The sequence below is a fragment of the Melitaea cinxia genome, chromosome 19 (assembly GCF_905220565.1).
Source record: "Melitaea cinxia chromosome 19, ilMelCinx1.1, whole genome shotgun sequence".
NCBI classification, from domain to species: Eukaryota; Metazoa; Arthropoda; class Insecta; order Lepidoptera; family Nymphalidae; genus Melitaea; species Melitaea cinxia.
This window is the reverse complement of record NC_059412.1, coordinates 3,130,936-3,146,076: the sequence shown is the minus strand read 5'-3', so window position 1 is coordinate 3,146,076 and position 15,141 is coordinate 3,130,936. Positions and strand designations below refer to the sequence as shown.

The following is a 15,141-nucleotide window of genomic DNA, read 5'->3' as shown; positions in this document are numbered from 1 at the left end:
ATTTCCGTAGCGATTTATAGTCATCATTTTTTTAGTTAGTGATAGAATTAATATGACATACTCGTAATACCTATATAACAGTATTAGATGCAGTGAAAGTAAGAAAACCAGTGATTCAGTGCGAGCCAGTTACCGATGGATGGTCTTCACAATTACTGCATACGTCTAAAATGATTGAGGGACCTCTATAGAGGTTTTTGATTAAAAGACTTTCGTTTGTAGTTGAATAGAACTTACAGAAAATTGAAGTGAGATCCGCGGGAGTACGAAAACTTCGACTTCGACTGATTCGATGCGAGCCAGTTACCGATGGATGATCTTCACAATTACTACAAACGTCATAAATCATTGAGGGACCTCCAAAGAGGTTTGTAGTGAAAAAACTTTCGTTTGTAGTTGATAGAACTTACAGAAAATTGAAGTGAGATCCGCGGGAGTACGAAAACTTCGACTTCGACTGATTCGATGCGAGCCAGTTACCGATGGATGATCTTCACAATTACTAAAAACGTCATAAATCCTTGAGGGACCTCCAAAGAGGTTTGTAGTGAAAAGACTTTTGTTTGTAGTTGAATAAAACTTACTGAAAATAGAAGAGACAGCCGCGGAAGTACGAAAATATCGATTTCTACATGTTCCGTGTGAGCCATTACATATGGTTGGTCTTTACGATTACTACAAACATCATAAATCATTGAGGGACCTCCAAAGAGGTTGTAGTGAAAAAACTTTCGTTTGTAGTTGAATAGAACTTACAGAAAATTGAAGTTAAAACCGCGGAAGTACGAAAATTTCGACTTCGACTGATTCGATGCGAGCCAGTTACCGATGGATGATCTTCACAATTACTATAAACGTCATAAATCATTAAGGGACCTCCGAAGAGGTTTTTAATTAAAAAACTTTTGTTTGTAGTTGAATAGAACTTACAGAAAACTGAAGTGAGATCCGCGGGAGTACGAAAACTTCGACTTCGACTGATTCGATGCGAGCCAGTTACCGATGGATGATCTTCACAATTACTACAAACGTCATAAATCCTTGAGGGACCTCCAAAGAGGTTTGTAGTGAAAAGACTTTTGTTTGTAGTTCAATAAAACTTACTGAAAATTGAAGAGACAACCGCGGAAGTACGAAAATATCGATTTCTACATGTTCCGTGTGAGCCATTACATATGGTTGGTCTTTACGATTACTACAAACGTCATAAATCATTGAGGGACCTCCAAAGAGGTTTGTAGTGAAAAAACTTTCGTTTGTAGTTGAATAGAACTTACAGAAAATTGAAGTTAAAACCGCGGAAGTACGAAAATTTCGACTTCGACTGATTCGATGCGAGCCAGTTACCGATGGATGATCTTCACAATTACTACAAACGTCATAAATCATTGAGGGACCTCCGAAGAGGTTTTTTATTAAAAGACTTTCGTTTGTAGTTGAATAGAAATTACAGAAAATTGAAGTGAGATCCGCGGGAGTACGAAAACTTCGACTTCGACTGATTCGATGCGAGCCAGTTACCGATGGATGATCTTCACAATTACTAAAAACGTCATAAATCCTTGAGGGACCTCCAAAGAGGTTTGTAGTGAAAAGACTTTTGTTTGTAGTTCAATAAAACTTACTGAAAATTGAAGAGACAGCCGCGGAAGAACGAAAATATCGATTTCTACATGTTCCGTGTGAGCCATTACATATGGTTGGTCTTTACGATTACTAAAAACGTCATAAATCATTGAGGGACCTCCAAAGAGGTTTGTAGTGAAAAAACTTTCGTTTGTAGTTGAATAGAACTTACAGAAAATTGAAGTTAAAACCGCGGAAGTACGAAAATTTCGACTTCGACTGATTCGATGCAAGCCAGTTACCGATGGATGATCTTCACAATTACTACAAACGTCATAAATCATTGAGGGACCTCCAAAGAGGTTTGTAGTGAAAAAACTTTCGTTTGTAGTTGAATAGAACTTACAGAAAATTGAAGTGAGATCCGCGGGAGTACGAAAACTTCGACTTCGACTGATTCGATGCGAGCCAGTTACCGATGGATGATCTTCACAATTACTAAAAACGTCATAAATCCTTAAGGGACCTCCAAAGAGGTTTGTAGTGAAAAGACTTTTGTTTGTAGTTCAATAAAACTTACTGAAAATTGAAGAGACAGCCGCGGAAGAACGAAAATATCGATTTCTACATGTTCCGTGTGAGCCATTACATATGGTTGGTCTTTACGATTACTACAAACGTCATAAATCATTGAGGGACCTCCAAAGAGGTTTGTAGTGAAAAAACTTTCGTTTGTAGTTGAATAGAACTTACAGAAAATTGAAGTTAAAACCGCGGAAGTACGAAAATTTCGACTTCGACTGATTCGATGCGAGCCAGTTACCGATGGATGATCTTCACAATTACTACAAACGTCATAAATCATTGAGGGACCTCCAAAGAGGTTTGTAGTGAAAAAACTTTCGTTTGTAGTTGAATAGAACTTACAGAAAATTGAAGTGAGATCCGCGGGAGTACGAAAACTTCGACTTCGACTGATTCGATGCGAGCCAGTTACCGATGGATGATCTTCACAATTACTAAAAACGTCATAAATCCTTAAGGGACCTCCAAAGAGGTTTGTAGTGAAAAGACTTTTGTTTGTAGTTCAATAAAACTTACTGAAAATTGAAGAGACAGCCGCGGAAGAACGAAAATATCGATTTCTACATGTTCCGTGTGAGCCATTACATATGGTTGGTCTTTACGATTACTACAAACGTCATAAATCATTGAGGGACCTCCAAAGAGGTTTGTAGTGAAAAAACTTTCGTTTGTAGTTGAATAGAACTTACAGAAAATTGAAGTTAAAACCGCGGAAGTACGAAAATTTCGACTTCGACTGATTCGATGCGAGCCAGTTACCGATGGATGATCTTCACAATTACTACAAACGTCATAAATCATTGAGGGACCTCCAAAGAGGTTTGTAGTGAAAAAACTTTCGTTTGTAGTTGAATAGAACTTACAGAAAATTGAAGTGAGATCCGCGGGAGTACGAAAACTTCGACTTCGACTGATTCGATGCGAGCCAGTTACCGATGGATGATCTTCACAATTACTAAAAACATCATAAATCCTTAAGGGACCTCCAAAGAGGTTTGTAGTGAAAAGACTTTTGTTTGTAGTTCAATAAAACTTACTGAAAATTGAAGAGACAGCCGCGGAAGAACGAAAATATCGATTTCTACATGTTCCGTGTGAGCCATTACATATGGTTGGTCTTTACGATTACTACAAACGTCATAAATCATTGAGGGACCTCCAAAGAGGTTTGTAGTGAAAAAACTTTCGTTTGTAGTTGAATAGAACTTACAGAAAATTGAAGTTAAAACCGCGGAAGTACGAAAATTTCGACTTCGACTGATTCGATGCGAGCCAGTTACCGATGGATGATCTTCACAATTACTATAAACGTCATAAATCATTGAGGGACCTCCGAAGAGTTTTTTAATTAAAAGACTTTTGTTTGTAGTTGAATAGAACTTACAGAAAATTGAAGTGAGATCTGCGGGAGTACGAAAACTTCGACTTCGACTGATTCGATGCGAGTCAGTTGCCGATGGATGATCTTCACAATTACTACAAACGTCATAAATCCTTAAGGGACCTCCAAAGAGGTTTGTAGTGAAAAGACTTTTGTTTGTAGTTGAATAAAACTTGCTGAAAATTGAAGTGAGATCCGCGGGAGTACGAAAACTTCGACTTCGACTGATTCGATGCGAGCCAGTTACCGATGGATGATCTTCACAATTACTACAAACGTCATAAATCCTTGAGGGACCTCCAAAGAGGTTTGTAGTGAAAAGACTTTTGTTTGTAGTTGAATAAAACTTACTGAAAATTGAAGAGACAGCCGCGGAAGTACGAAAATATCGATTTCTACGTGTTCCGTGTCAGCCATTACATATGGATTGTCTTTACGGTTACTACAAACGTCTTAAATGATTAAGGAGCCTCCAAAGAGGTATGTAGTGAAAAGACTTTCGTTTGTAGTTGAATAGAACTTACAGAAAATTGAAGTGAGATCCGCGGGAGTACGAAAACTTCGACTTCGACTGATTCGATGCGAGCCAGTTACCGATGGATGATTTTCACAATTACTACAAACGTCATAAATCCTTGAGGGACCTCCAAAGAGGTATGTAGTGAAAAGACTTTCGTTTGTAGTTGAATAGAACTTACAGAAAATTGAAGTGAGATCCGCGGGAGTACGAAAACTTCGACTTCGACTGATTCGATGCGAGCCAGTTACCGATGGATGATCTTCACAATTACTACAAACGTCATAAATCCTTGAGGGACCTCCAAAGAGGTTTGTAGTGAAAAGACTTTTGTTTGTAGTTGAATAAAACTTACTGAAAATTGAAGAGACAGCCGCGGAAGTACGAAAATATCGATTTCTACATGTTCCGTGTGAGCCATTACGTATGGTTGGTCTTTACGATTACTACAAACGTCATAAATCATTGAGGGACCTCCAAAGAGGTTTTTAATTAAAAGACTTTCGTTTGTAGTTGAATAGAACTTACAGAAAACTGAAGTGAGATCAGCGGGAGTACGAAAACTTCGACTTCGATTGATTCGATGCGAGCCAGTTACCGATGGATGATCTTCACAATTACTATAAACGTCATAAATCATTGAGGGACCTCCGAAGAGGTTTTTAATTAAAAGACTTTTGTTTGTAGTTGAATAGAACTTACAGAAAATTGAAGTGAGATCCGCGGAAGTACGAAAACTTCGACTTCGACTGAGTCGATGCGAGCCAGTTGCCGATGGATGATCTTCACAATTACTACAAACGTCATAAATCCTTAAGGGACCTCCAAAGAGGTTTTTAGTGAAAAGACTTTTGTTTGTAGTTGAATAAAACTTACTGAAAATTGAAGAGACAGCCGCGGAAGTACGAAAATATCGATTTCTACATGTTCCGTGTGAGCCATTACATATGGATGGTCTTTACGGTTACTACAAACGTCTTAAATGATTAAGGAGCCTCCAAAGAGGTATGTAGTGAAAAGACTTTCGTTTGTAGTTGAATAGAACTTACAGAAAATTGAAGTTAAAACCGCGGAAGTACGAAAATTTCGACTTCGACTGATTCGATGCGAGCCAGTTACCGATGGATGATCTTCACAATTACTACAAACGTCATAAATCATTGAGGGACCTCCAAAGAGGTTTGTAGTGAAAAAACTTTCGTTTGTAGTTGAATAGAACTTACAGAAAATTGAAGTGAGATCCGCGGGAGTACGAAAACTTCGACTTCGACTGATTCGATGCGAGCCAGTTACCGATGGATGATCTTCACAATTACTAAAAACATCATAAATCCTTAAGGGACCTCCAAAGAGGTTTGTAGTGAAAAGACTTTTGTTTGTAGTTCAATAAAACTTACTGAAAATTGAAGAGACAGCCGCGGAAGAACGAAAATATCGATTTCTACATGTTCCGTGTGAGCCATTACATATGGTTGGTCTTTACGATTACTACAAACGTCATAAATCATTGAGGGACCTCCAAAGAGGTTTGTAGTGAAAAAACTTTCGTTTGTAGTTGAATAGAACTTACAGAAAATTGAAGTTAAAACCGCGGAAGTACGAAAATTTCGACTTCGACTGATTCGATGCGAGCCAGTTACCGATGGATGATCTTCACAATTACTATAAACGTCATAAATCATTGAGGGACCTCCGAAGAGTTTTTTAATTAAAAGACTTTTGTTTGTAGTTGAATAGAACTTACAGAAAATTGAAGTGAGATCTGCGGGAGTACGAAAACTTCGACTTCGACTGATTCGATGCGAGTCAGTTGCCGATGGATGATCTTCACAATTACTACAAACGTCATAAATCCTTAAGGGACCTCCAAAGAGGTTTGTAGTGAAAAGACTTTTGTTTGTAGTTGAATAAAACTTGCTGAAAATTGAAGTGAGATCCGCGGGAGTACGAAAACTTCGACTTCGACTGATTCGATGCGAGCCAGTTACCGATGGATGATCTTCACAATTACTACAAACGTCATAAATCCTTGAGGGACCTCCAAAGAGGTTTGTAGTGAAAAGACTTTTGTTTGTAGTTGAATAAAACTTACTGAAAATTGAAGAGACAGCCGCGGAAGTACGAAAATATCGATTTCTACGTGTTCCGTGTCAGCCATTACATATGGATTGTCTTTACGGTTACTACAAACGTCTTAAATGATTAAGGAGCCTCCAAAGAGGTATGTAGTGAAAAGACTTTCGTTTGTAGTTGAATAGAACTTACAGAAAATTGAAGTGAGATCCGCGGGAGTACGAAAACTTCGACTTCGACTGATTCGATGCGAGCCAGTTACCGATGGATGATTTTCACAATTACTACAAACGTCATAAATCCTTGAGGGACCTCCAAAGAGGTATGTAGTGAAAAGACTTTCGTTTGTAGTTGAATAGAACTTACAGAAAATTGAAGTGAGATCCGCGGGAGTACGAAAACTTCGACTTCGACTGATTCGATGCGAGCCAGTTACCGATGGATGATCTTCACAATTACTACAAACGTCATAAATCCTTGAGGGACCTCCAAAGAGGTTTGTAGTGAAAAGACTTTTGTTTGTAGTTGAATAAAACTTACTGAAAATTGAAGAGACAGCCGCGGAAGTACGAAAATATCGATTTCTACATGTTCCGTGTGAGCCATTACGTATGGTTGGTCTTTACGATTACTACAAACGTCATAAATCATTGAGGGACCTCCAAAGAGGTTTTTAATTAAAAGACTTTCGTTTGTAGTTGAATAGAACTTACAGAAAACTGAAGTGAGATCAGCGGGAGTACGAAAACTTCGACTTCGATTGATTCGATGCGAGCCAGTTACCGATGGATGATCTTCACAATTACTATAAACGTCATAAATCATTGAGGGACCTCCGAAGAGGTTTTTAATTAAAAGACTTTTGTTTGTAGTTGAATAGAACTTACAGAAAATTGAAGTGAGATCCGCGGAAGTACGAAAACTTCGACTTCGACTGAGTCGATGCGAGCCAGTTACCGATGGATGATCTTCACAATTAATACAAACGTCATAAATCCTTGAGGGACCTCCAAAGAGGTTTTTAGTGAAAAGACTTTTGTTTGTAGTTGAATAAAACTTACTGAAAATTGAAGAGACAGCCGCGGAAGTACGAAAATATCGATTTCTACATGTTCCGTGTGAGCCATTACATATGGATGGTCTTTACGGTTACTACAAACGTCTTAAATGATTAAGGAGCCTCCAAAGAGGTATGTAGTGAAAAGACTTTCGTTTGTAGTTGAATAGAACTTACAGAAAATTGAAGTTAAAACCGCGGAAGTACGAAAATTTCGACTTCGACTGATTCGATGCGAGCCAGTTACCGATGGATGATCTTCACAATTACTACAAACGTCATAAATCATTGAGGGACCTCCAAAGAGGTTTGTAGTGAAAAAACTTTCGTTTGTAGTTAGATAGAACTTACAGAAAATTGAAGTGAGACCCGCGGGAGTACGAAAATTTCGACTTCGACTGATTCGATGCGAGCCAGTTACCGATGGATGATCTTCACAATTACTACAAAGGTTTGTGGTGAAGAAATTTTGGTTTGTACTACAATAAAAGTTATATAAAATCAACGTGAGAGTTGCGAAAGTACGAAAAAATAGATTTCAACATAAATTTCGTAGAGAGCATCCGCCCTTCCGAAAAGAACCTCGTATTCATGCTCCTTTAACGGTTCTTTTGAGAGCGGACTATTCACTTCTTTATACTACTTCTATTATATTCACTTTTTGATATATTTGTATCTTTGCGTAAAGTAGGTAACAAGCAATTTGTTTCACCGATAGACTAATATAGCGTCAACAGTGTTGTCAATAGTGACTTCAACATTACTCTCATTTTCGGTAGATTCCAGGCATACGCATAACGTGTTTTTTTTTAAATATTGTTCCTGTTTTGCGACAAATAAATAAAGATAATCTTTCGACATCTTAGCGTTTATTGCAATAGTTGCAATGTCCCAGACACCGCTACTCTACAGTACTAGTCTGTCTTTGTCATCGATAAAACGCAAATGTTTTAAAGAATCAAAAATAATATGTGGCGTATTTGCCGCATTGCAAGACGTATTTATTTTGATTAATATGAAAAATGAATAATTTCAAAATTTGTAGTCACAATTATATATACCAAAAAAAACAAAGTTGTAAAGTGACCATTATCATTACAACCTTATTATAGTTAGGTCGTCGTGTCCGTACGACAAATTTTCATAATAAAAATATTCAATATGTATTTAAAATAAACTAAACTTAATATAATGTTTAAAAAAACATTACTAACGGGAGTGTGTATGATTGTGTGTATGGGTGTGTTTTCTTGTGTGTGTAAAAATATAAGTCTTTCTTTTTGTTTACGGGTACACAATTACTAAGAAATTACAATGAAAAGACTTCGAATTATATATTGGAAATAATAACGAGAGTCTTATTATTAGTAACATTACAGTTTACTTAGGATTCGGATTTTCTGTAATTTTTATTCTACTGCAAACAAAAATATCTCATCTACAAACATCTCGAGAGATCCCTCAATCATTTTAGACGTTTATAGTAATTGTGAAGACCATCCATCGGTAACTGGCTCGCACCGAATCAGTCGAAGTCGAAATTCTCGTACTTCCGCGGTTTTAACTTCAATTTTCTGTAAGTTCTATTCAACTACAAACGAAAGTCTTTTCACTACATACCTCTTTGGAGGCTCCTTAATCATTTAAGACGTTTGTAGTAACCGTAAAGACAATCCATATGTAATGGCTCACACGGAACATGTAGAAATCGATATTTTCGTACTTCCGCGGCTGTCTCTTCAATTTTCAGTAAGTTTTATTCAACTACAAACAAAAGTCTTTTCACTACAAACCTCTTTGGAGGTCCCTCAATGATTTATGACGTTTGTAGTAATTGTGAAGATCATCCATCGGTAACTGGCTCGCATCGAATCAGTCGAAGTCGAAATTTTCGTACTTCCGCGGTTTTAACTTCAATTTTCTGTAAGTTCTATTTAACTACAAACGAAAGTTTTTTCACTACAAACCTCTTTGGAGGTCCCTCAATGATTTATGACGTTTGTAGTAATCGTAAAGACCAACCATATGTAATGGCTCACACGGAACATGTAGAAATCGATATTTTCGTTCTTCCGCGGCTGTCTCTTCAATTTTCAGTAAGTTTTATTGAACTACAAACAAAAGTCTTTTCACTACAAACCTCTTTGGAGGTCCCTTAAGGATTTATGATGTTATTAGTAATTGTGAAGATCATCCATCGGCAACTGACTCGCATCGAATCAGTCGAAGTCGAAGTTTTCGTACTCCCGCAGATCTCACTTCAATTTTCTGTAAGTTCTATTCAACTACAAACAAAAGTCTTTTAATTAAAAAACTCTTCGGAGGTCCCTCAATGATTTATGACGTTTATAGTAATTGTGAAGATCATCCATCGGTAACTGGCTCGCATCGAATCAGTCGAAGTCGAAATTTTCGTACTTCCGCGGTTTTAACTTCAATTTTCTGTAAGTTCTATTCAACTACAAACGAAAGTTTTTTCACTACAAACCTCTTTGGAGGTCCCTCAATGATTTATGACGTTTGTAGTAATCGTAAAGACCAACCATATGTAATGGCTCACACGGAACATGTAGAAATCGATATTTTCGTTCTTCCGCGGCTGTCTCTTCAATTTTCAGTAAGTTTTATTGAACTACAAACAAAAGTCTTTTCACTACAAACCTCTTTGGAGGTCCCTTAAGGATTTATGATGTTTTTAGTAATTGTGAAGATCATCCATCGGTAACTGGCTCGCATCGAATCAGTCGAAGTCGAAGTTTTCGTACTCCCGCGGATCTCACTTCAATTTTCTGTAAGTTCTATTCAACTACAAACGAAAGTTTTTTCACTACAAACCTCTTTGGAGGTCCCTCAATGATTTATGACGTTTGTAGTAATTGTGAAGATCATCCATCGGTAACTGGCTCGCATCGAATCAGTCGAAGTCGAAATTTTCGTACTTCCGCGGTTTTAACTTCAATTTTCTGTAAGTTCTATTCAACTACAAACGAAAGTTTTTTCACTACAAACCTCTTTGGAGGTCCCTCAATGATTTATGACGTTTGTAGTAATCGTAAAGACCAACCATATGTAATGGCTCACACGGAACATGTAGAAATCGATATTTTCGTTCTTCCGCGGCTGTCTCTTCAATTTTCAGTAAGTTTTATTGAACTACAAACAAAAGTCTTTTCACTACAAACCTCTTTGGAGGTCCCTTAAGGATTTATGATGTTTTTAGTAATTGTGAAGATCATCCATCGGTAACTGGCTCGCATCGAATCAGTCGAAGTCGAAGTTTTCGTATTCCCGCGGATCTCACTTCAATTTTCTGTAAGTTCTATTCAACTACAAACGAAAGTTTTTTCACTACAAACCTCTTTGGAGGTCCCTCAATGATTTATGACGTTTGTAGTAATTGTGAAGATCATCCATCGGTAACTGGCTCGCATCGAATCAGTCGAAGTCGAAATTTTCGTACTTCCGCGGTTTTAACTTCAATTTTCTGTAAGTTCTATTCAACTACAAACGAAAGTTTTTTCACTACAAACCTCTTTGGAGGTCCCTCAATGATTTATGACGTTTGTAGTAATCGTAAAGACCAACCATATGTAATGGCTCACACGGAACATGTAGAAATCGATATTTTCGTTCTTCCGCGGCTGTCTCTTCAATTTTCAGTAAGTTTTATTGAACTACAAACAAAAGTCTTTTCACTACAAACCTCTTTGGAGGTCCCTTAAGGATTTATGACGTTTTTAGTAATTGTGAAGATCATCCATCGGTAACTGGCTCGCATCGAATCAGTCGAAGTCGAAGTTTTCGTACTCCCGCGGATCTCACTTCAATTTTCTGTAAGTTCTATTCAACTACAAACGAAAGTTTTTTCACTACAAACCTCTTTGGAGGTCCCTCAATGATTTATGACGTTTGTAGTAATTGTGAAGATCATCCATCGGTAACTGGCTCGCATCGAATCAGTCGAAGTCGAAATTTTCGTACTTCCGCGGTTTTAACTTCAATTTTCTGTAAGTTCTATTCAACTACAAACGAAAGTTTTTTCACTACAAACCTCTTTGGAGGTCCCTCAATGATTTATGACGTTTGTAGTAATCGTAAAGACCAACCATATGTAATGGCTCACACGGAACATGTAGAAATCGATATTTTCGTACTTCCGCGGTTGTCTCTTCAATTTTCAGTAAGTTTTATTGAACTACAAACAAAAGTCTTTTCACTACAAACCTCTTTGGAGGTCCCTCAAGGATTTATGACGTTTGTAGTAATTGTGAAGATCATCCATCGGTAACTGGCTCGCATCGAATCAGTCGAAGTCGAAGTTTTCGTACTCCCGCGGATCTCACTTCAGTTTTCTGTAAGTTCTATTCAACTACAAACAAAAGTTTTTTAATTAAAAACCTCTTCGGAGGTCCCTTAATGATTTATGACGTTTATAGTAATTGTGAAGATCACCCATCGGTAACTGGCTCGCATCGAATCAGTCGAAGTCGAAATTTTCGTACTTCCGCGGTTTTAACTTCAATTTTCTGTAAGTTCTATTCAACTACAAACGAAAGTTTTTTCACTACAACCTCTTTGGAGGTCCCTCAATGATTTATGATGTTTGTAGTAATCGTAAAGACCAACCATATGTAATGGCTCACACGGAACATGTAGAAATCGATATTTTCGTACTTCCGCGGCTGTCTCTTCAATTTTCAGTAAGTTTTATTCAACTACAAACAAAAGTCTTTTCACTACAAACCTCTTTGGAGGTCCCTCAAGGATTTATGACGTTTTTAGTAATTGTGAAGATCATCCATCGGTAACTGGCTCGCATCGAATCAGTCGAAGTCGAAGTTTTCGTACTCCCGCGGATCTCACTTCAATTTTCTGTAAGTTCTATTCAACTACAAACGAAAGTTTTTTCACTACAAACCTCTTTGGAGGTCCCTCAATGATTTATGACGTTTGTAGTAATTGTGAAGATCATCCATCGGTAACTGGCTCGCATCGAATCAGTCGAAGTCGAAATTTTCGTACTTCCGCGGTTTTAACTTCAATTTTCTGTAAGTTCTATTCAACTACAAACGAAAGTTTTTTCACTACAAACCTCTTTGGAGGTCCCTCAATGATTTATGACGTTTGTAGTAATCGTAAAGACCAACCATATGTAATGGCTCACACGGAACATGTAGAAATCGATATTTTCGTTCTTCCGCGGCTGTCTCTTCAATTTTCAGTAAGTTTTATTGAACTACAAACAAAAGTCTTTTCACTACAAACCTCTTTGGAGGTCCCTCAAGGATTTATGACGTTTGTAGTAATTGTGAAGATCATCCATCGGTAACTGGCTCGCATCGAATCAGTCGAAGTCGAAATTTTCGTACTCCCGCGGATCTCACTTCAATTTTCTGTAAGTTCTATTCAACTACAAACGAAAGTCTTTTAATCAAAAACCTCTATAGAGGTCCCTCAATCATTTTAGACGTATGCAGTAATTGTGAAGACCATCCATCGGTAACTGGCTCGCACTGAATCACTGGTTTTCTTACTTTCACTGCATCTGATACTGTTATATATTACGAGTATGTCATATTAATTCTATCACTAACTAAAAAAATGATGACTATAAATCGCTACGGAAATTATCGTTCAATTAACCTGTAATTGTAATTATTGAGGCTTTCAAATTGATTTTATAGAGGTAAAATTCATGACGATAATTGCTCGCAATTTATTATTTTTTATATTTTTAAATATTTTTTTTTCTAGCTTACTAAAAACAAAACAAAATGCACTACAATCATCTATTAACGTTCCTCTATAAGAATCGAAGAAAAAAAAAATTTATTTTAAATGTGGGGGGATGCAATATTTTTTGGTGCGAAAAAAATTTTTTTTTGTACAACTACAAAAAAAGTTGTTGTCACTACTATCAACTACTAACCAATATCTATTAAATGAATCCAAAAAAGAAAATTTTTTCCAAAGTCGGGTGCCAAGTTCACACAGCCGTCAGAGTTTCACAGTATGCAATGCTATCATGAACATTTTCGGATGTAGAGGCATTTGGGAAACATGACAGTTGCGTCGCTGGAGACGGTTCAGTTAATATTTATTTATTTGTAATTTTTTATTTGGGATGTGTAAGTTAGTATTATTCAGTTTATCCAAGATGAGCTGCTTTTTACGTACAAGTTCGGCGCGACGTTTTTCTAGATCTCTTAAAGTGACAACAGATACATCCGCAGATTCATTTTCTTGCTCCATGACGTAAACTAAAAAAAAAACAAAGGTAGGATCAGTTACCAAAACTATATTTAAATAGTAGTTGAATTCTCAAAGATAGGTTCAAAATTTCCAGAGATAACTTTCTACAAACAGAAAAACTTTACCTTCTACCTACTTGGCTACTATTATTATCTACTAGTAGGTATTAGTACAGACACATCCAGTCGCAGTGTACTTTTATGATACTAAATACAATAAATTATCTTGAGTTACGAGTAGGTACACCAATTTTGCAACCGCGTATGTAACAGAAAACAAAAACGTGAAGTGTTTTAAAACTGCGTATCTAACATCCAAAAAGTTAAAGACTTTTTTTAGGGTAAATATTAATAATTCAAATAAGAAACTATACAAAAAAGTAACTTAACCAATATAATATGGAATTATTGTGTTCACTTACCAATTATTGCAGCATTTATAATAAAAACCACACTATTTCACGCACGCTTCGTTAAACAAACACACTTTTCATGTTATGATGCGTAGATTCGCGGTTTGGGCACAATAAACAATCACCTGACGTTTCGCGGTTTAAAAGACATTCGATTTCACGGCTTCCTATTGGATTTTCGGCCCGGCCAACATCACAGAACGCAGCCAATCACTACAACAAAGCTAAGCCCGCGAAATCTCGATTTTGCTACTTTTGTAAATACGCGGTTTTAAAGACTGTTAGTTCCGCGGTTTCAGAATATCACCGACGATATGCATGGACGAACGTCAACAGATTGCTTCGATTTTCGACTATTTTTCTCTCTTTTTGCCGATTTTACTAAAGGTGAATTATTATTACTTTGAGAAAATTCCGGTGGAGGAGGCAGACTTAGTTCTGTGATTGTTAGCGTAGAATTTTCAATGATGGCAGATGTAGGGTTCATCTCATTTTTCTTTGCAGAACTAGGACGGACATTTGACTCATCTTCTGAGGCAAAAGGGGTGACGGGAGTGCTTACAGGACCAGACGCAGAGCAGTCATTGGTGGCAGATGTAGGGTTCATCTCATTTCCCTTTGCAGAATTAGGACGGAAATTTGACTCATCTTCTGAGGCAGAAGGGGTGATGTGAGTTGCTACAGGATCAGACGCAAAGCAGATCTCTATTGCAGCATCCAGTGCACAACAGTTAAAATGTTCCGACATAGCATCTGGAGCAGAACTGGTGGTGGGATGTCCGTCGTAGTTTGCGGTATTAAGTTGATCAATAAAGCAGACTCAGGCAGGTAGGGCTATACGCTATTTAAAAAAAAGGAAATAGTCTTATAAATGCTAGAATAACTACGAAACATTAGACAGCTATAAAAAATATCTATCTAAAAATACCTACAATGTTTCTGCATAAAATGACTACTTATTTACCTTTTTCAAAGTAGAGTCGAATTTTCGGTTAACTGGTTTAGGTTTTTGTAAATCTGTTGACTTCAAAGCCATTTCTAAAATGTCCCTTTTTCGGCCTTTTCATTCCGTTGTTTAACCTAAAATAATACCATTGAATGAAATACAGGTAACATAGATAACAATGCATGAATAATAAATAATCACAAATAATAAAAAGAGATAGCTTACCAATCCTGTGGGTCCCGATATTATTAAATATAGGAGCGAACGAGTCGCGCGTGTTCACGCTGTCACAGCGCGCGGCTGAGTGTTGCGGCGGGACAAGCGAGCGTTTAAAACTGTTTTTTGTGGCATA

At 37.2% G+C, this 15,141-nt stretch overlaps 1 long non-coding RNA gene across 1 annotated transcript; it reads right to left on the bottom strand.

Moving 5' to 3' along the window:
- Positions 1-13,332: 13,332 nt before the first annotated feature.
- LOC123662912 lies at positions 13,333-14,655 on the bottom strand. Its single transcript, XR_006744568.1, has 2 exons — positions 13,853-14,655; positions 13,333-13,439 (listed from the first exon to the last, which is right to left on the bottom strand). It is a non-coding gene; the product is annotated as an uncharacterized LOC123662912 (long non-coding RNA).
- Between the last annotated feature and the right edge of the window lie 486 nt (positions 14,656-15,141).